The sequence below is a fragment of the Ursus americanus genome, chromosome 21 (assembly GCF_024610735.1).
Source record: "Ursus americanus isolate L20-20 chromosome 21, mUrsAme1.1.p, whole genome shotgun sequence".
NCBI classification, from domain to species: domain Eukaryota; kingdom Metazoa; phylum Chordata; class Mammalia; order Carnivora; family Ursidae; genus Ursus; species Ursus americanus.
Window position 1 is genome coordinate 9800014 of NC_142147.1, and position 23547 is coordinate 9823560.

A 23547-nucleotide genomic window follows, 5' to 3' on the forward strand; every position below is an offset into this window, starting at 1 on the left:
ATAATTTTAGTATTGTGGCTATTCATTTGGGGAGGAGGAAAGGAAAGGAAAGTCCCTGACTCACATAACTAAAAGAATACATTTTAGATGAAAGACATTTATAAGTGTAAAAAAAGCAAAAAATGTTCTCCAAGAATATGGAGATGGATCTTTATATAATATTGGATTGTGAAGCATGAGTCCTAAGGCAATAATCATAAAATAAACTAATAATATTTACTACATAAATGCAAAAAATGCACATCAAAACATCAAAAATTATGTCTAAGAAGAAAGGACAAACTGAATTACATGTTTAAATATATATAACAAACAGTTACAATACTCAATATATAAACAGTTTTAACAATTCAATAAGACAAAGATAAAGATAGATAATTCACATCAGAAAAAAATGAAATGATAAATTATTTCCCTATCCAAAGGCATTCACAAAAAATTATAATAGTCAATGTTAATGACAATAGTCAAAGAAAATGATGTGGGAAAATGGGAATTCTCACATACTACTGATCAGAATATAAATGGATATGACTTCTTATAGGCAATAGTTTATATATGAGCATGCTTGTTAGTCCAGCAATGCCTTGCTAGAAATTTATCTGAGGAAATAGTCATAGATATAAGTAAATAAGTAAAATTTAACTATAAGGATGTTTGTTTAACTGTTGTTTGGAATATTAAATACAATAACAAATACTTTTACGTATATGAGAATAGAGGAATGAGAATAATTTAAAATGTTCCTATAGGAAGTAATATTTAATAACAAGTCTCATGGTATTTTGCCAACTGAAAAAAGATTTCAAAATAGTATATGTGATATGACACCATTTTGTTAAAAATTTAAAATAAAACGTATGAATATGTAAATTATGAAAGTGACATAAAAATGTTACCATTATTTAAAGACGGTAATTTGATGAATATCTTTATTTTTTGTTTCTCTTTCCAACATTTTCATTATATGACAAATATTACTCTGTGTGTGTGTGTGTGTGTGTGTGTGTGTGTGTGTGTGTGTGTGTCCTACTCTGGCAAACCCTGGATTCTCTTTATTCTACACCTCGTCCTTCCAGTATTTGTGGTCCCTCTCCTGAGTTGTAGTTTCATAGAAGTGGAGATTTTTTTCTTGTTCTCTTTCCTTTTGTTCTTTGTTAGTTTTAGAGATCACACAGGAGCTAGATATTTCTCCTCTGCGCTCAGTAATAGGAAGTCTTTTAAAACTTTTTGTAACTTTTGGGTACCTGGGTGGTGCAGGTGGTTAAGCGTCCGACTCTTGGTTTCCACTCAGGTCATGATCTCAGGGTAGTGATCTCAGGGTTGTGAGACTGAGCTCTGCATCAGGCTCTGAGCTCAGCACTCAGTGTGGAGTCTGCTTAAGACTCTCCCTCTGCCCCTCCCTCCCCTCAAATAAATAAATAAAGCTTTAAAAAAAAACCCACAAAAACTTTTTCATAACTTTTAAGAAATTGCTGAAGTTCTGTGAAACAAACTCAGATAATATAGAACCACACTGAGCAGAAACTTTCCCCTCTCCATGCCCAGTAACATCTTTTAGGGATGACCTAAGTTAACACAAAAGTGTGGTGTGTGCCTATTTTCTGGTCTTTTCTCTGTGCCTTTATAAATATTTTAGCTATTCAATCCATCACAATTTATTTTGGTATAATCTTTAAAGTGGAATATAATTGCTTACTTTTAACTTTGAGTGCTCAGAACAGAATTTATACTGTGTCTCTTCTTTATGCTCTTCTAGTGCAAATGAGAGAGGAAATATCAGGGATGGAAAAGGATAAAATAACTTTTTCTTCTACATATACTTGAACTTGTTGGAGTGTCCCTTCTTCCTGAGGAAGTAACTTGAATTTTTTTTCTTTCTTTTTTCTTTTTTTCCCAAAAGATAAGGCTGAGAGTCAGGCATTGCAAATTCAAATTTGTATAGTGTCCAGCAGATGATATAAAGGAGAGGTGTAGACCGAATCTAAAAGAGTGTAGGGAGTGATGAATACTACAGCAAAATACATGTTGTCCACTACAGTTGACCCAACACGGCTTTGAATTTCATGGGTCTGCTTACACACACATTTTTTCCCAATAAATACAGTATGGTACTGTAAATGCAGTTTCTCTTTCTTAGGATGTTCTTAATAGCATTTAACTTTCTCTAGCTTACTTTAAGAATACAGTATGTAATACATGTAACACAAAGTATGTGTTAATTGACGATTTATATTATCGATAAGGCTTCTGGTCAACAGGAGGCTGTTAGTAGTTACGTTTTTCGGGAATCAAAAGTTACATGCAGATTTTTATGCAGGGGTTTGGCACCCCAACCCCCATGTTGTTCAAGGGTCAATTGAGATTTCAATTCTTTTTTTTAAAGATTTTATTTATTTGTCAGAGAGAGAGAGAGCACAAGCTGGGGAAGGGAGGCAGAGGGAGAAGCAGGCTCCCCGCTGAGCAAGGAGCCCGATGTGGGACTCAATCCCAGGACCCTGGGACCATGATCTAAGCCAAACGCAGATGCTTAACCGACTGAGCCACCCAGGCACCCCAAGGGTCAAATGAAATTTAAAAATTGAACAAATATTACTTTTATAGTAAGGGGAAATTTAAAAAAAAATACACGTTGAATAAATTAAGGTATAGCTCTTGAAAATATGGAAAGTCTCTAACTTCTAAACTGCTACAGATAATGTTACAACCGGTTAGCTGGGAAAAACTTCTGAGTTGAATCTACATGGCCAGTGGACCTCAAGTACTACCCAGGGCAGAGCTCAGCAAGATCAACCTTTGCCATCCCTTCAACCTCAAAACTACAGTGCATCCTGACGAAGTAACTTTGGCAGTGGAAGCTTCTATATACAACAAAAACACTAATAATTAATATTTGAATCCTTGCTATGAACCAGGCATAGAGCTAGGCATATTGTTTTCTATAATCCCTTTGAAAATTCTACACCTACATATTATCAAAATTTCCATGTTATAGTTGGGGACACGGAGGCTTATAGCTGGTAAATAATGTCATGTTAGTGAGAACCTCTTTTTGTTGGGTATCAAAGTTGTCTTCCAACCATCACTGTTAGGACAGGTTTCCAACACAATAACCTCCTACTCACTCTTTGTCTCTGTCCTGAAAGGGTGTCTGCAGTCTTTCCTGGGAGGGTTCTAAGGAAGCCTGCCTTCCCCTTGGAAGTGCCCTTCCATTCTGCTACCTCATCTTCTGGAGAAAGTGTGGTGCAACCACACACAAAAATAGGACCGAGACAGATCTCGATTCAAATCCCACACCTTGCACATATGAACCACATGAGCTGGGATGAGTTTTTCAGAAGTCCATTTCTTTATCTATAAAATGGGGACTATGCAACTTACATCTTAGGTTGTGATGGGGGTGAAGTGAGATGTTACACACACCTGGTGCAAGGTAAAGGCTTAGTCAGTGCCCACCCCTGTCCCTTTCTCTTGAGAAAACTTTGATACACGTTGCTTATGTCACACTACCGATCAATGCTCTAAGAGAGGTATGAAAATAATGCAGTTCAATTGAACATTCTTTATCTCCTCAATTTACCTACAGAAGGAAAAGGTAAATTGTGGCAGAGGAGGTGGGGGGTTGGGGACAGCAGAGACCAAAAGAGTTGGCCCCCACAGCTCTTCTAGGTCCTGTCCACCTGCCTCACTTCATCTCAGGTCCAACTGTGTACTCTACATCCTCTATTGTCCTTTGGAAGGTTGGTAATAATTCTCTGATTAACTTTCCTAGTAAGGTCTTAAGAATCTGAGCCCATCATCTAAGAAAAAACACTGTATATAAGGTAGGAATGTTGTCTCAGAACAAGGTGAAAGCAATTCACGAGAAAAGAAAATTATTCCCAAATCCCACTGGTTCAACAACTACACATCTGCATGGATTCTTCCTTTGAGACAATGATTCTCTACATGAAATTCCTGAACAGGTTTCAGGAGGTTCATAAACCTCATGAAATCACCAACTTCTGTATGATTGTATGTATGTGCCTTTTGCAAGGAGAGGGTTGATTTTCTGAAATTCTCAAGAAAGTCTATGCCCTCAAACACCTATGACCTATTGGTCTAGAAGCTTATAATCCAGGTCAGCCATGCTGACATCAAGAAAGGCACGATTCAGAGTAGTGTACTGGTATGTCGTTAGGGAGGAAGTGGTCCCAGATAAAGATACATGTATGATTTGGGGGTGGGAGTGGGACTTGTACATCTGAACAGAAGAATAATTCTTTCCAGAGGAGGGTTCGTTTTGACCTCTTAGTCTTAAAGAAAGTAAGGAGGAGACATCTTGAAAGACTTCCTTCTTGCATTATAAGCCTTTCCCCCACTTTCTATGCAGCCCCAAACCATCAAACATTCACATCTAAGTGGAGAGAATGACTTACCAGCTAATTGACATTGTTTCAGTGATGCATCTATTTTTCTATTTAACAGTCTTTTCTCCCACTCTCACTTTTCATTTCTTGCCTGAGTTCACATGGTCCATTCCTTGTCTTTTTTAATAACTGGCCAAATTATTACTATTAGTAATTTGAAGAGGGGGAAGAGAAACATAAATAAGGGAAATGAGTTACCATGGCAACCACAGCCAGGTGAGATCATTTTGAACATCCTTTCTGTGACTGTTTCATTAGCGCTCTCCTGAGAGCCTGAATCCCTGTTAACCCCTTTAAGGACTGAGTGTTCTTTAGCCGATGACTCTCAGATTGCTCGCTCACTTTTGGGGATGCTGGTTTGTCATTTTTAGAGTGTACTTGGGTTTCATAACCAGAAGCAACCAGTATCTATCTATCCGTGTACCTGTCTCCTGCTTAGCATGTGCCCTGTGATTCTCCAGCGTCTTTCCAGGGTTCCACAGACAAGGACAAATGGCAAGTCACATTTTTTTTAAAGAAGTACTAAATTGACACTTTAAAAATCAGAGTCCTCATAATGGCAATGTTTATTGAGTCTAAACTCCATTACCATATGAGAGGATGAGGCATAAGAGCAAGTATCAATCAGGAGGGATTAAGTAATGCTGTAGTAACAAACAGTCCTTGTGATGGTTAATTTTACGTGTCAATTTGGTTGCGTTAAGGTGCTCAGTTGTTTGGCCAAACACCATTCTAGATATTGCTATCAAGGTATTTTTTAGTTATTAACATTTAAACCGTAGACTGTGAGCAAAGCAATATGCCCTCCATAATGTGGGCGAGCCTATCAACTGAAGGCCTTAAGAGAAAAGAAGGAGGTATCCCAAAAAGGAAAGGGAGGAATTGGGCCTCCAGACTGCCTTCAGACTCAAGACTACAATACTGACTCCTGGCAGCATTTCCAGCCTATGGGCCTGCCCAACAAATTTCAGACTCATCAGCCCCCATAATCATGAGCCAATTTTTTAAAATAAATCTCTCTTTCACTCTCTCTCGATAGATAGATGGAGATATAGATATAGATAAATATAGATATAGATACAGATATAGATATTCTGCTCAGAATTCTCTCTCTCCCCCTCTGCCCTTCCCCCCACTCATGTGTGCGTGCACTCTCTCTCAATTAAATAAATAAATAAAATCTTAAAAAAAGAAAGAGCAAAGAAAAGAACTGGATCTGAATGCACACCACCTGGGATTGAATTCTTGCTCTATTACTTGTTAGGTGTATGATCTTGCAAAGTTATACAACATTTCTGTGCCTTTGTTATCTTCATATGTAAATTAAGAAATACTAGTAGTACTTGTTTCATAGGGTTGTTATAAGGATTAATTGAGTTGATGCATACAATGTGTATATGGTGTTTCCTGGTACCTACTAAGCACTGTATTTTTTTGTTATTTCTATTATTGAAAATTTTTATAATATTATTTGTTTGCTTGCCAGTATATCTCTAGTTCCAAATACATAGCCTGATTATCAATAATTACCGATAGTAGCTTATCAATAATTATTTACTGATAAAATAAACAAACCTATATAACAAATAAATGAATTTGTGGTTGTGGCAGGCAGCTTCTAATCTGACTCCCAGTGATCTCTGCTTCCAGGAATTTTACATCCTTGAGTGTGGCCTGAGCCTAAATGACTTGTTTCTAACAGACAGAATATAGCAAAAGTGATAGGATGTCACTTCTGAGATAAGGTTACAAAAGACTGATTTTCATCTCATCTTCCCCCTCTCTCTTGTTGGCTCATTCTGATGAAGCAAGCTGCCGTGTTGTGAACCACCCTAGAGAGAGACCCATGTGACTAGGAACGAAGGGCACTCAGTCCAACAGCCCATGAAAAACTGAATCCTGCCAACAACCACTGAGTGATCTTGGAAGTGGATCCTTTTCCGTAGCTTTGAGACCATAGCAGCCCTGACTAATAACTTGACTGAAGCCTTGTGAGAGATTCTGAGCCAAGGGAACCCAACAAAGCTGCACCTAGATTCCTGACTCATGGAGCTATGAGATAATAAATGTTTTGAAGCCATTAAGTTTTGGGGTAATTTACTACAGAGCAAATGATAACTGATACAATGATAAAGATAACAGTATATGAGAGAATGATTTGGATATTCAGGTGGAGGTTTTTTGAACCCAAGCTTCTAAGAGAGGATCCATTTCCCTGGGCTCATAGACAATCACCAGCACCTCCAGAACCATCCTTTTCCCTTTGTGTCAGCAGTTCCACTTCCTACCTGATTATTGGAGGCCCTTAGCAAGGAATTCAAAACTGACTCTCTTATTTTATTAACTGTGTGAACTTGGCCAAGTTACTCTACTGCTCTGAACGACTTTCATCACTAATAAAATGGAAATAAGGATAGCTCTCTTGCGGAATTACTATGAGGGTTACGGTGGCCAAAACCAAGATAAAACAGTCCGGATTATCTAGAACACAGTGGGTATTCAATAAATGTTGGATTTTGTGCCTGATATCTACTAGTTTAATATTTGCCACATTTTTAAAACTTCATTTATAGCTAACAACCTCTTCAGAGTTATCCTTAGAAATCAATAGAATTTAAGTATCTTCCATACAGAAATGAGTTCTGGTGTGGTTTCTTACCAGAGAATGAAAAAAAGTGATAATTCGACTTTGAATGCTTGTAGTTGGGCAAATGATTTACAGCAATCAGAGGGCAGCATAATTTAATGAGTAGGAGAATTTCAAAAAGAAGAAGAAAAAGAAGAAGAAGAAGAAGAAGAAGAAGAAGAAGAAGAAGAAGAAGAAGAAGAAGAAGAAGAAGAAGAAAAAGGAGGAGAAGAAGAAGGAGAAGAAAAAGGAGGAGAAGAAGAAGAAAATGGAGGAGGAGGAGGAGGAGGGGAGGGAGAAGAAGAAGAAGAAGAAGAAGAAGAAGAAGAAGAAGAAGAAGAAGAAGAAGAAGAAGAAGAACAACAACAACAACAACAACAACAACAACAACAACAACAACAACAACAACTTTGGTCTACCTACCAGTTCACTAGGAAGCAGGCTTACTGTAAGGTCTGATACACAGCTGCCCTGCCTCCCAAACCCCTCATACATGAGTCCTTGGCCTTTGTGGAGACACAGAATGAAAACAATGGTCTGGAGACAAATCAGTGTGTGCCCGTCTAGTGGGAGCTGGAAAGAAGGCCACAGAACACGCGCTACTGCCCCGAGAAGGCAGCATTAGAGAATGCAGCAGCTCCAACACTAGAACTTAGGTCATTCAGGAAAGCAAGGAGAGGCAAAAGTTTTCATTTACATTCTACCTTCCCTTGACATCAAATACCACAATTAAGAATTTGCTTTTTAACAAACATGGTCTTGAGTTGGTAAAAGCCAAAGCATCGTTCACATATCATTTCCTGCACCACTCAGCTCATATTAGCAGACTTAGGAAAGCATCAACCACAAACATGTTGCTGATAGAAATTTCCTAATGCAAGCAGTCTTTATAGATTTCTGCTATTTCAATGTAGGTCTCTGAGGACCATTTGAATCCATATTAATTTCCTTTCTGGCAGTTATGCGGCTGAGTATGAACTGCACTATTTCACTTTTAATCTGTCAGTAATTTAGTAATGTGTAAACTAATTATGCACAGATATTAATGTAATCGGTTTGGGGAGCTATAAAATCAATGTGTTTTTACAAACTGCATTAAAGAGAATTGCGGTATTATAATCATGTCAGTTATAGATAATGTTATGGAATTAAAAAACGGATGTCACCCACATTTCAGGGAGCACCCACTAACTCCATCAAATAATATGAGCATGGCCCTCACATTTTCTGGCACTGCAGGAAAAATGTTAATAACATAGCCGAACGATCTTGCTTTGCGCTGATTCTGATAACATCATTGCTATGACCCACCCGGCTTTCCTCTATGTTAAATAAAAACTTGCCATTCAGAATCTCAAAAAGTGGTGCCACAGATCATCCTTCTGGGAGTCATGCCAGTGTCTCATAGTAATGGTCTCCTCAAGAGCAGTCTATACTAGCACAATTAACCAGATCATTATGCAGCTGCAAATAGGCTGGCATGAACCCAGTGGTTAAGAGGGGTTACCACAGTTTTTGTAGGATGTTTTCACTAGGTCTGTGACCCCACCCTGTGTGACTATTTCTATAGGCAGTCCGAGACCTGGTCAAATCCTTCCATAAGACTAGAGGCATCTCACTACCTTGACCCACGGTTCTCCACCCCAAGTAGAAGGAAACTCATATCACCCTATGACAGGCCTTGAAATCCTGGAACACTACTTGTTCAATCAAGTGTTTGGACAAGTTCTAGAAATTTGCCTTCATATCCCGTATTGAATGGATTCCCCTAACTCCCTGCAAGTTTGTCTCCGATTCTTTGCCCCACCCTCCCCCCAAAACAAACGTACGCCATTCTTCTGTGTAGATCTAAACACTAGAGATGTCTCTGGCAGAACATGCCATTACATCCTGACCTGACAATACTGGAGAGCCTCGGGCCCAGCCTTGTAGCTTAAGGAGGCATCAATATAGAAGGGAAGTAGGTCTCAGATGGGAGACTGAGCTCCAGCTCTGGAACCAGAACTTTGGTCTGTGCTGACAGGTCTGGGGAAAATCACGATTCTGATATTCCCCAGATGTGTGGTTCCCTCATCACTTTGAACTTTATTTTCTTTGTTTGCAAAATAGGATGATAATAATAGCCCTTCCTCCATGGAGGGTGACATGAAGATTGCACAGTGTCTGAATCACAGTAAGTGTCCAATAGGAGCCAGTGGTAGCAACAGTAGCAGCCGTGATAGTCATAGCATTAGCTAATGCTAATCACTTTCCTACTGTAAAAAGAAAGTCAACTAGATAACCTCCAAAGTCCCTTCCAGCTAGTAAATTCGGATTCCCTGAGGTGGCACAACGAGCTGCAGAAATGCTGCATCAACCATCTACGTGCCAAGAGGACCCTCAGAAGGAAGAAAGTGGGTCAGCCCAATCGGAGGCTCCTCCTCTAATAAAATCTTCCCACCTTCCTCCTTCATGCCCATCAATACATCCTTCCCTCTTCATCACTAGTCTCTGCCCATCACTCTGCCTGGTCCTGTGGTCTGGATTCTATTTAAAGCCATCCTTTTTCTCACCCTCTAATGTATTCTGTATGATTCACATTCAACGAATGGGCTCACTCATTCACTCATTCCTCAATTATCTCTTGACACCTACTGGGGGTGGAGAAAACTCTGCAGGGAATATTGGCATGAATCAAATATGTCTCCAGCTTTCTTAGAAATAATTGCCCGTTGGCAAGCTACAAGTCCACAATAAATATAATTTATTGTATCAACCTTTTCCAAACACCTCTTTGCATTAATTGGAACCAGGAATCCCTCAGGTGATGCCACTTGCTCTCATACCCTTGCCAATGGAAGTCATGCATCCCTTCACTGGCCCATGCATTGCATGACCACATTTATACCACTTGGATGGCATATCTGTTTTAAGTTTACACATTCCACTTTTTCTCATTCAATGGATGTGTGCCAATCTCTAAGACTCACATCCACTGATATTTTTAGAATCTGACGCAGGTTTTTTTCTGCCACCTAACCTCGCTCATCATTCCCTACCATTTCAACACCTATTCAGCTGTCTTACTTACAAGTGTGGCCTCACCATGACTCAAATCCAATGAAGGTCAACCACAAGCTACAAGGGCCGACTACTGGCCTGACACCGCTGGTCATCATTAAATGAGATAATATATGCAAACTACAAAGAACAGTACCCGACACACAGTAACATTGAACACTTTCAGTTTCCTACCCTCTGCCTCCAGCTTTTTGTTATCCAACAGAATAGCTACCATGTCCGCCAGGAATTCATTCACAAACCACTTCCAGGGGATATTTTTGGAGACAGTGTTTGCTTCCTGTCCTAAAAATGGAGGACTGATGTTCAGAAGGATGGCATTGGGGGGGTCACTGTCCCAATCATTAACATCCCACTAAAGAAATCAAACACCACTCACAAAGTCAAGAAAACAGATTCGAGTTTCATCGTTGGCACATTTAACTTTTGTGAAATCAAGGTGAGGTACCTGGCTAAATATCCAAAAAAGGAAATGAAAAAAAGAAAAAAAAAAAGCCAGAGACAGAGTATTAAAAAATACTGTAAAAATATACTTTGCATGAGAAATCTTCATTTTATAATGAACATTAACATATATATTAATTATTTGTATACACACGATATTACACAGGTCTATGAACACAGAAGCACAAAAGCTGCTCCTTGTGGGTCATTTCGGAGATTTGCTAGGGTCATTATGATCACGCCCTATTACTAGTTTACAATAGAATTCATGTGAAAGATACTGTCCCATCATAATTTGTTTTATAATGAATTCTGAGCACGTTAGTGAAAGCCAAAAAAGGAGTTTGGGCCAGACCCTAGTCTACCAGAGGTGGGCATTATCCATAACCAGCCTTGTCTCATTCCCCAAGGATCCCAGTAAATCATGGTTCTTAATTGACTTCATTGCCTTTTCTCAAACACTGTGTGTAATGAGACCCTATGCGTCATCAGCAATGTGCTGACAGATGTCCCTTCCCTGAGATGATTGGGCTCCTCTCTTCTTCCCTACCCTGGCTTCTTCAGGGGGAACAGGGTCCACCACATCCATTCAAACTTGACTCCTTGATCCCCTTCTCTAGCCATCCTCCTGGCTGCTGAAACGCAGCTGATATCAAGACTCCCCAGTTATTGCTCTTTTTTACAACAATCATGAAGTCTAGTCCTAAAAATAATTACCAATTATAAATGTATACAGACAGGGGGTCTTCATATCCTGCACCAAAGGAAATTAGGGCAATGGCTTTTCCATCCTATTGAGAATACCTCCCAAGATAGCTTTTTCTTTGCCAAGATAGTAAGAAAAATTAGCCCTGGAGAATTCCGTGCAACGATTGTCAGGACACGGATTATTGAGAAAGGAATTAGAATCATCATCTCTGGCAGAGGAAATATGAGAAGCTGAGGGGATTCGCGGGCAATGAGGACTTTTATGGTGAATGATCTGGGCTGTAGCTTCGGGTCTTAACCCTGTTCCACTGGTGGAGTTATAAACTTAAGATTTTTATCAAGAGTAACTCAGGCCCTATTGAAAAAGGTACATCTGAGTTTTCCATGCAGGAGGAAGACAAGCAACTCAGACACTTAGAAGGCCACGGCTGAGCACATCTTGGGCAAACCAGGGACACCACAAGAATACTGAGTTTAGAGTCAGCAGACCTGGGTTCAAATTCTCTGTGTCACTTCACAGAGACTGACTTGTGCTGTCACATGTAGCAGGAATTAGGCATGCGTGCCTTTTTGAACTTAAATTTAAGTCAGTTAAAATTAAGTACAATTAGGGGCACCTGGGTGGCTCCGTCGGTGAAGCGTCTGCCTTCGGCTCAGGTCATGATCTAAAGGTCCTGGGATCAAGCCCTACGTCAGGCTCCCTACTCAGCGTGGAGTCTGCTTCTCCCTCTGCCTCTGCCCCTCCTGCTTGTGCTCTCTCTCTCTCAAGTAAATAAATAAAATCTTAAAAAAAAATTAAATACAATTAAAAATCCAGTTCCTTAGTCACACTAACCATACTTCAAGTGCTCCAGAGCCCTGTGTGGCTAGGTGCTACCACTTACACAGTACAGCTACAGATCCAAGGCAAATCAGCTTCCCAAGCCTCAGTTTCCTCTTCTGTTAAACAATGAAAAAAAGTAAGATCTGTCCTGTTTACCTCCCAGGTGTGTTCGAAGACAATCAATATGAAAGCACCTAAGAAATTATAAACATTTTATAAAAGATGAATGATTAGGAGCAAAGCAATTAATTTAGTGCCTTGAGCTTTTGAGCTTGAGCTAAAAATCCCCACATTTTTATTTAACTCACTTTATGGATTAAAAAAAAACCCACAACTATGTGTTTATCTAGTTTTGCAAAGTTGCTCCCATCAGAAAAATAGGAACAGGTCAAGCTGTGTCTAGATAATCTCTCGTCTTGATGTCTTGGTCTCCAGATTAGTCCTAGTGTTTTCATTGGATTTTGAATTACAAACAATTCATAACTTCACAATTTACATGAGGCCCAGGAAGTACATACAGAGACTTCTAAGGGACAGGCAAGAGTGGTGGTGGCTTATACAGGGGAAACATTGGTGGCTGGCTTGTCTACAGGGACATCAACAGGAAGTGGCATTTCTTGGCCTCTCCCTAATTACTAAGGAAACAATGGGAACCCTGCTACATTTGGGATTTATGTTCATTTACCTTATGAATTTCCTCAGAAAACACATGTCTTATTTCTCCATCTTAGCTGCATTTGAAAATACCCATTTGAATTCTGCAGGCAAGAAATAGATCTTCATTTTTCACCTCATGGCCATTGGTGTCTGGAAGAGCGTAACTAGTCTCAAGAAGTGGGTGAAGGGAGGAATATGGTGGGGGAAATTTTGCTGGGGAAAGAATGGGGAAATTTTTCCAGAAGCTGAGAACCACCAGGCAAGAACAACTGAAAATCCCCTCTAACTTAAAGAGATAAGGGATAAGGATTCTATAACCGGGGCGAGGCAAGTACAGGAGGTAAAACTGTCTTGGTTGTATACAACTGGATCGCCATCCCTATCGTCATCATCATCATCGTATCAACATCATCATCATCATCATCATCATCATCATCATCATCTCCAAGCCTTGCGTTGATACTGGATCTGTAGGTTTCAAAGTGCTTTCACATATGTGTGCACCTTTGATCACTGTAATAACTCACATACAGCACACTGGACCACCATGGTTTTTGCCTGTCCAGCATCCATTCCTCCTGACTGGTAATACCACCAGGATTTAATCTGGAAAACCATCTCTCTCTCTCAATTTCAGTCTATGTGTTTCAAGTGGGGCTGATCCTACCTTGGATCCAAGTGTGGGTACACCCTCAGGCCCTGACTCAGCAGTACATTATACCCACCGACCACATGATTAGTCCAGGGACAAGTACATGACCCATGTCTGTCCAGTGAAACAATTCTGGGACTTTGGTTGAGACTATTAGGAAAGAGAAACTTTTGGGGTCCACTAAGCTTAGAGGATGAAGTCTACAGCTTCTCTGGCCTTTGCCTGGCGAGAGCTTCTCTGAGAATAAACGACACCAAGGAAAACACAGCCAAAAGCTGGTAAGAGAATGAGACTGAGTCCTAAGCACATGATTGCGACCCTTTGATTTGTATCTGCCCAAGATCATGCTACCTTGGGGCATTTTTGTTTGAGCCAGCTTGAGTTGAATTTCTGTTACTGGCAAAGAGGTCTGTCTAGCTAATGCAGCTAAAGAGATTAAGATCCTTTTTACAGATCAGAAAACTGAGGCTCAGGACAGCATCCACTCAACCATAATCAAGACCATCTCATTGTTTCTGAATATGGAGTTTCTGAAGAGCTGTAGAATCCAGTTAGGAGGAAAGATGGGAAGAAAGGGTTGGCAGGCTGTAGTTCCAAAGAATGTTTAAGGGCCTCATTAAAACGAAAGTGAAATGAGAAAGAACAGAGCCATGCTTATGGCATTACAAGTCTTTTGGGAGAGTAGAAATGCTGAACTTTACAAATGTGTAAGAGGCAGCAGATAACTACAGTTTACTAGAGAAACAGCGTTTGAAAATAGAATGGGATTTAGCAATAGTGGGATACACACTGTCTGGGAGAAAACCACGCCATGTACCCACACTCATTATTTTGTAAGTACAAGTTCACATTTACAATATTTCAAAAATATAGAAAAGCATCCCTCCATATCCAATTATAATGGATATCTCCAAAGACAGCATTCATGAAGTGATAATTCCAGTGGATGAAATTTGTGTACTAAGGTGATGGTTCTCAAAATGCCATCCCTAGACCAGCAGCATTAACATCCCAGAAATTCTTGGGCCTTACCCCAGACTTACTGAACCCAAAACTCTGTAGGGGGACCCACAAACATGCGATCTAGTAAGCCTTCTAGGGGATTTCAATGCATATTGAAGTCTAAGAACCACTGTGGTCAGATGCCTGAGCCCATACATGTTCATATGTATGCCTTGTGTAACTTTTTTTCAATACTTACCCATCCCCTACTCTGGAAGCCTTGCTAGAGTGAAAAGAGCATCATCTGTTTGAATCTAACCCAGAGACGGAAGTACAGATTTGGGTCCCTTGAGGTCTTTCTGCTTTGAGGAGTCCTTTAGAGTCACAGAGCCAATGACCCTCCAGGTGGCTTGGAATGTGGTCAATTTTCAACTTTTTCTTAGTTACACTCGTGTGGTAGGCTGAATTCTAAAGATAGGATCTACCCTTCCCAGCCCACCAATATTTCCCATCTCCTGGTTATATATTCAGATGCTAACCTAGGTACTGCTGTGAGGGGATGGTGTGGTTGTCACCAAAGTCCCAAATCAGTTCACCGTAAGGTGGGGAAGTTATCCAGGTGGGCCTGATCCCATCACGGGAGTGCCCTTTCTCTAGTTGGAGGCTGGGAGAAAAGTCAGAGAGATCCGAAGTATAAGAAGGTCTCACCATGGCGTTGCTCACTTTGAAGGTGGAAAGGGCTAAGTGAGGATGAATGTGGGCAGCTTCTAGAAGCTGAGAGCAAGTCCCCAGGCTGATAGCCAACACGGAACCCGGGACCTCAGCCCTACCACCCCCAAGAAACTGAATTCTTCCAACAACCTCAAAGAGCTTGGAAGTGGAATTTCCTCTGCCGACGAGGACTCAGCTTGGACAAGACCTTGATTTTAGCCTTTCTTCGCTCTGAATAGAGAACCCAGTCATGTTATGTTTGATTTCTGACCTATAGAACTGTGGACTGATAAATGGGTATGGGTTTAAGCTGCTAAATTTGTGACAATTTATATGCAGCAACAGGAAACGAATACAACATGAAAGGGAATTGACAGCTGGAATATGGGATTCGAGCATTAGGAGTTACCTGGGATCTGATCATTCGGAAATGCGCGAAGACAGTTAAAGTAGTGGAGGGTGGAGAGAGCATCTGGGGACAAATTCAGCTCAGTGAAGAAGCAAAAGCACACTGGAAGGAAGAGGAAACCTGACCGACGTATAATTAGGAGAAACAAAGGAAGTCACTGACAACCAAAGTGAGGACAGAGGATTCCAGGGAAGGTGATGGAAAATGGAAGAAGTCCGTGCCGCAGAACGGGAGGGGATTGCATGGTAGTGTTATTACACCGAAGCATGTTGCACAGAATCTCACAATCCAAAGGCATTGTACAGATCAGATAATTTACCCTTCATTTTTTTTTAGATGAAGATGTAGGGACAGGAAGAATATGTGAACTGACCAACGTTATGGAGCTAATTAAGTTCCAAGTCAAGACCAGACCTCACATCTCCCGACGCCTGCTTCTATTCTGCAGGACCTTGTCAGTACGGGGGTCTGCCTTTCCCTAAGGCAAAGAAATATCTCGTGTAGCCCCTAAGAAGAGAGCAGAAGCTTGCACAAAACAGCCGGACTGTTGGTACTCCAGCCTTGCGACATTAATCCAAGGCAAGATATGATGACTTTTGCTCCCTAGCCATCTACGAAGCCCATCACTTTGTCACCAAGCCAAATGCAATTAGCACACAGGGCACGCTCTTTCAGAGAGCCTCAAACCTGATTAACAGGTTCGAAACCGGGGCCTGGGGAGTAAGACAGATGACGTTGGGAAGCTTGTACCCAGCAACAAAAGGATTAAGGGGGACCAAATGGTGGGGAAAGAGAGAGATCTGTGAGGTGCCCAGACTGAGAGGCCCCTCCTACCACGTACACCCGAGATCCAGCCCTGCTAAGCTGCTCCTCATCGATGTGGTTTTATTTATTAAATAAATGGTGGTTTATTAACCTCATAACCACCGTCTCCACCCTCCCCCTCCAAGAAACTAAACAGAATATTCCGCCTGGTGCAAAAGATCCTTCTGCTCACATTGGAAGAGAAGTTACCCACGGGCTGGTATCTGTTTCCGTGGAAACCAAAAATAAATATTGATACGGCGTTAATGGTCTGTGTCTCACTTAAGCTCCATTAAACTTCGAGCACTTGCAAGAAAACAGCCCATTGATGGCCCAGCTGAGGGAGAAGGAAGAAGCTTTATAAAAAGCAACAGTGTGGAAGGCACATGGGGTGCGGGCAGGATTTCTGAGCGCTTCTCAGCTAGGGAGCTCTTTATGGAATTCTTCCAGCCAGGGAGACCTACTTCCGTGCACTCCACGTGGCTGGTTAAGATGCGAGCCCTGCTTGGACAGGGTTTTTGTGAACCTGTCCTTTTTATAAAGAATCGTTGTGTGTTTTGGAAAGCTTATCTGCAGACAACAACATTTTCCAGGAACCCACATGCCCAAAGCGCAGTGAACAAATGAACTGAGCATCCAAATTAGAATATTTCTTTCTGTACCACGTTTCCCAAAGCAATTCAAGTGCAGACAACTGAGGTCAGTATTGTTGCCTTTTATATTTATAATCCTGCTTTTAGGAGCAAAGTATTTGATTTATTGCATGAAAATATTTTACAGCCTTAAACGCCGCTGCTCCTTGGACTAAGGAACATCAGAGCCTGCTTAATTTACACAAGGGATGTTAGGACTATTTAATGGCATGTAAACATTTTATAAGGCAAGTTCAAATTGCAGGCGATATTTAATATACTTTAGCAAAATGGACCACAAATGGATTCTAGTTCTTATTTATTGGCCCGATCTTTCTTATGGCATCAAAAGTGAATCGAGTTTTAAAAGGTGTTAAGAGTTTTCAGTACAGTTCGTGACACTGGGCACAATCGGTAGGTCTGCATAAAACAAGGAGCACGTGAATTAATTCCAGAACCCGGGCAACCGCGAGCCCCCCAATCAGACTTTATCGTATGGCTTCTGGGGCTCAGGCAATAGGAGCTCCTGGGCCTTGAGCCCCTAGCAGAGCTCAAAGCCCAGTGAGCTGCCGGGATGGAAGGAAGAGGGTCCAGAAAGGGTGGTTTCCTGGCATGAAAAAGCACTAGTGGGAAAATCCCTGACCAGCCAGATGCAGATTTAGGGAGTGTCCTCGCGCCAGATCTGGGGGTCCTAGCTGATCATGACAGTGCACAGTCATACGTGTGATCAACTTCCAAAGTCTCTGAGGAGTGGATCTAGGAGTTTTGCCTTTCTAGAATTTCTTCAGGAAACACTCTTCACCTCCTACCTCTTACCAGGGCCCATGGCTGAGGTGGGGCTGACACCACCTTTTCTGCCCGAGTCCAGGGTTATGTGAGGAACTCGGCATGCAGACGGACAAGTCTGGGAAGGCAGTGATCCAAGCTGGGTCAGTCAAAGCCTCGTGCAGACTGGGGCTCTGGTTCTGGGGGAGGGGGCCACTGGCCCCCTGGTGTGGAGAGACCACCACCAACGAAGCCACCTCACAGAAGAGCAGCGCCAAGACGGGTATCACCGAGGAGGACCCCATTCCGTACCCGGATTCAGTCATGCGGGACCTTACCTTGACTCCCTGTCTCAGAGCCAATAAATTCCATTTTTGACTTTTTTAAAAGATGTGTTTCATCATATGTGTCAGGTATCCTGCAGAGTGTTAGAACTAGAACGGCCTGCAGTTGGGAAAAGAGATGGGAGAACTAGCTTCCACATCCCTTGGGCTTAAACAAATAAGGGCCTTATTCTAGGAGAGGCCACATGGCGCCCCAAATTCCTGAGATGTTTCCAGTGACGCTCCTCGCAAAAGAAGTCAGCATTGACGTCTCTCTTAGGGCAGATAGCTCGGGTTCCATTTCTGGCTCCCTTCTCCCTAGCTTCTTCTGGATTCTCTTTCTGTTCAGACACTGATCTTCATTGAGGAAAGCCAACAGTGTTTCCAGGCTTTATCATTTCAACGAGCATAAACCTTATGCCAACTAATATTCACTTGCATTTTTTTCCCCCACAACCCTTTCACACCCAAATTTCAGGATAACCTTGTGAGGGAGATAATCTCACCGCCGTTTTACAGACACAGAGAGATGAAGCAGGTCTCCTAAAGTCACTGCGTCGGCCGATCGTGAAGCTGGTTCCTTGCTCTCCAGCCCAGACTGAGGATATCCCACCAACTGCTCATTTCCGGCCCCTGTTTTGTCAATTCATTCTCGTGGCCTCCTTGTTTCTTCCCTGCCCATCAGGACAACCTCGAGCGTTAGATCCCATCCTCCCTATGTTACAGCTACAGAAATCGAAGCAAAGATGTTAGAGTGAACTGCTCAGGTCTTTAGTGGAAGGACGTGTGCCCAGGATCTGTTCAGGACCACAAAAGTCATCCTGTCTACTTTGTCATTGCTGGGGAGGTGGGTGGGTTGACATGACAAAATCCACTATAATTTTACCTCAGCTGGTCACAAATTGTTTTTGAGTGTCTTCTCTGTGCCACATGCATAGAAGCAAGGCCGGTGTGGGGAAGACAGGCAATAAATCAGTAATTATCCTAAGTCATGAGGGAAAGTGATGAGATCCTATAGGAGCCTGTGGGAGAACCAAGAACATGGCCAAAGGCGTGTATGGGCGGAAGGGTACTGGAGAGGTGGCCAGAAAAGGCCAATCAGAGGAAGCGTCATTTAAGGTAAGACTTAGAGGACTGTGTGGGATCTAAACCAATAAAAGGGTTCCAAAGGCCCCTCGATAGGTTGTATTTTCTTTCCCGGAGTAGTTTTAAAAGTCCGAAATAACACTGCACGCACAGCTCTTCCCGCATTTAGACTTTCTTCTTACATTTGCTCCCTGGGCTTCAGGAAACCCTTTGATGTCTGGCCGCAAAGGGCCCTGCCTCGGGGGGGGGGGGGGAGGCCTGCTCGGGGCTGGACCATATTTCATCCAAAACAGGGATTCAAAATGGGAGACCATTACCAGTCATGTAATTAACGCTGCTGAAGACACACTGCTTATGAAAAGGAAAATGCTAGCACTGATGATGAAATTTATGAGGTGCTTACGTCTAGTGGATTGGAGTGAATTATCTAGTTCCACCGATGCTCTGACCCATTTAAAATGAGAACAGAAGAGGGCAATCTGTTTGCCTCTCAACACCCTCAGAGGAGGTAAAAGGGGTAATTTATATCTGTGTATCTGGCCGCTTATTCAGCCTTGCATTAGATAATGAGTTTGTATTTACATCTGGAAACCTCGCCCGGTCAGGAGATGATACGCCACAGGGGAAAGCAGGATGATTTTCCCGCATGTCCTTTCTCTTTCTGGGCGCCTCCGCCCAGGAAGAAAATTCATTTTGCTCACGAGAGCCTGTCTGATGTGGGACGTGCGGGGGCAGGAGTGTAGAGGCCCGTGATTTCTCATTCTGTGCTTCTTCGGTTCCATGATCGCACGTTCTCGGTCGGGGGGAAGACATACGGGAGTCGAGAGGCATGGGCTCTTTGTGAGGTTCTCGGCGTCAGGCGTCCCCAGACAGGCATTCTGTGGTCCCGGGGTCCAGGAGGCTGGCATACCTGTGTCGTTGCCAGCTGTGTGGAAGTTTCCCTCCAGGATCCATCGTCAATATACTGTGTGGGACATACTTATGGACTCTGCTATTACAAAGGTTTGTTTCATCACCAAACCCCTCTCTGCATTCCAAATTTAAAACAAAGCCTCAAAGCCTTGACACCCAATTCATTTTTTAACATATAAGATACAATTTTACTAAAGACCTAGAAATCAAGTTCTCCCTAAAGAAACTGGTAAAACATTTTCCAGAAGTGCTGTCAGCTAAGGGAAAGTTTTCATTTCTGTCTGGGCAAAGAGTCTCACTAGAGTTCTCAGCTGAGGATGACTTTTGTGTGCCCCGGGGGGGGACCTTTGGCCATGTCTGGAGACATTTTTGATGGTCACAAGAGGGGATGCTAATGGCATCTAGCAGGCAGAGGTCAGGGATATTGTGAAGCATACAGGACGGTCCTTGCCCCAACAAAGCACTATCTGGGCCAACATGATAATGGTGCAAAGATTGAGAAGCCCCGGATTAGAGTTAAGGAATGTTCCCATCCTTTAGCCACCTGGATTCTACTGGAATGAATATCAGCCAAATAAACATTTCCAAACAATGAATAACACTTCAATACAGTATTAGGCGCCATACCTGTCGGAAGGGAGATACAACACCACAAGGACTAAGGGACATTGGAGCAGAGACACATCGCTGGGGGTCTGGAAGGATTTGGTCGGGGCTGAGAGGGGGGCCCCTGCATGTCATGTTTAGAAAAGCCCTGGTGAGATCTGAGGACCATTTTTAGGGGGTGGAGGGGGCAGAGACCAGAATGCAATGACCTGAATGAAGAACAGCACACGATCATGAGTATTTTCTCAGGAAGTAGTTGGCAAAAAATAAAATAAAATAAAATAAAATAAAATAAAATAAAATAAATTAAAAAATTTGCATTTTTAAATTTTTCCTTTATGGATTATTTATCTCATCAATAAATGCATTAAAAAAGTACCATAACAGCGAACACATATTGAGCAAGAACATACTAAGTCAGAAGCTGTGGTGGGCTCTTCCCACTCAGTCCTGACTACAGTGTTCTTTATTGTGCCATCTCACAGGTGAGGAACCTGAGACAGGGAAATTGCAGGGAGGACCCCAAATCATCCGGCTGCTGAGTGCTGGCCCCGACCCAGGAAATTCCACGTTCTTATTGACTGCCGGACCCTCCCTTCCTAGGAATAAAACTGCTTTGTGTAGAACCAGAGAGGTGGGGGTGAAAGCCCCACACTCTTGCTCCTAAAAAGGCACCTGCCCCACAGTCGGCACTGTTACACACATAAGCATGAAGTACCTTGACAAAGAGAAAAGCAAGAAGTGATGCAACCCCAATAAGCTTTTCCTCAGACCCAAGAGAAGCCCCCTCGGAAGCTGCTTAGAGTTACCCCTCCACCCACTTACTGAGTCTCATCCAGCCTTTCCCAGTAAAGTCGTTAGGATTTAGGCATCCACCCAAGGATGAAATTTTGGTCACATTCATTGAAATGGTACCAGTTATGCAGATAGGAAGGCTGGATCATTCTGTGGGTGATAAGGGCAAATCTGAACAAAGATAATAATAAATTTTTAAAAAGTATGGTATGGAGTGCCTGGATGCCCGTATGGCTCAGTTGGTTAAGTAGCAGACTCTTGATTTTGGCTCAGGTCATGATCTCGGTGTCCTGGGATTGAGCCTGGCATGAGTCAGGCTCCACACTCGGTGGGGAGTCTGCTTGAGGATTCTCTCTCTCCCTCTTCATTGGCCCCTCCCCCTCTCACGTTCTCTTTTTCTTTCTCTTTCTCTCTCAAATAAATAAACCTTTTTAAAAAAGTATAGTAAAAGCATCAGCAATGTCTTAAAGTTGAACAAGATCAAAACTCAAAGTAATCTGAAGTTGGCCCACAACCCTAACTGCATCATGGCTTATAGACCGAACATCTACTAGTGCTCTTCCATTTAATCCATCCGACAGTCCTAGCAGGTAGGGAGTAAGGCTCTCATTTTGCAGATGAAGAACAGAAATGATGGTAGGTTAAGAGAACTGCTCCCAGCCACAGGCAAGGCCAGGCAGGAGTCAGAATGCAAGACTTCCCACCCCGAGTTAATTGGGCTGTCTCTTACAGCACTCCTGACCCTTACTTAGGTGGATATCTCTTAATTTAATCCATCAAAAGTATGGGGCCACTGTATCTGGTCCTGTGGGTAAGATGTAGAAAGAAAGTTAGAGCTGAACGAAAACATGCCCCATGGTCAGGAGCAGGGATCCTGGAGTTCGCTGGACTTGAGTTTGAACTCTGACTCTACCCCCTGCTAGCTGTGGGGAGTGGTCACCACACCAAGCATCATATCAACTCGCTGAGTCTGTCTCCTCATCTGGAAATTAAAGAAAAATAATCATATGACTCCACAAGGCTGTTGCAAATGTGAAATTACTTGATGGCGACGTGTGCAAAATTGTACTATGCCTGATTCAGAGCAAGAATTCATTGAATGACAGTTATGACATTGTTCATATTGTAAATTGCTTACTATAACCATCTTGCCCAGAGGTGAATACTCAAATAAGCCACAGGAGCTAGGTATGAAATCCGAATGTTGCAGCAGGCCCTGTGTGATATGACAGGGATTGGTAGGGACTATGAGAATACAGAAAGTGTATAGCTTATCTAAAAGCATTAAAGTAATAAATAATAATGATAATAAAGGCTTCTGGACACACACAATATATTCGTGGGTTGTGTGGTTCACAAGCCACCAGTTTATAGATGCCATTCAAATCCAATCCCCATTGTAATTATAAGGAAAGAAAGGCCCAACGAAGGTAAGAGAATTAATGGTGGAGTCATTCCTACCACTTCTTCGCATTTTTCTCTGGCCTCTCATGAGATTATGAAATCACAGAAAGTTTTTCATATTTCCTTCTTTAAAACCAAAGGGGGAGGGGAGGAGAAGGGAGGGCTCCATACAATTAACCCAAGGTGAGAAGCAGAGTGCTTGGGAGCAACTGAGGAAGAATCCTAAGAAAGTAAGTTTTTCATGAAACATTTTTTTTTCTTTTAGGGAACAGATTTCTGTTCCCTTTGAGTATAAATATCACAAAAGTTAAGAGGACAGAGCCCTCCCCCCCATTAACCGCCTTGCTGACATTAAAGATGATGTGGGAATGAAATATGTAATTTCAAAATCCTAAAAACACATGATTTCATTAGTGCCATATTCAGGGGTTCTCACCTATGTCTCAGAAGACTGAGGTATTGATCTGACTATGAAGCTGTGACAATAAAACAATGCTCTATTGACTGCCCCTGCAGGGTCGCCTAATATCATTTATTGAAGTAAGTTGAATAGCAGAGGGAAAGCGTTGCCCCAGTAATAAGTGGTAATTGCCAGGAAGTGAGGCATTGCGGTCCTCATTGACCCCTGCATCCTGATATTTTGATGGATTCTATGTAACTCCATTAGGATTGGCATTGTAATATTACACCAGCTCAGCTGTAGAACAACAGACCTCCGTTTGGATCATTGATTTTTGATTATACAGCTCCTCAGCATACCCCACAAGCAATTCCCATTG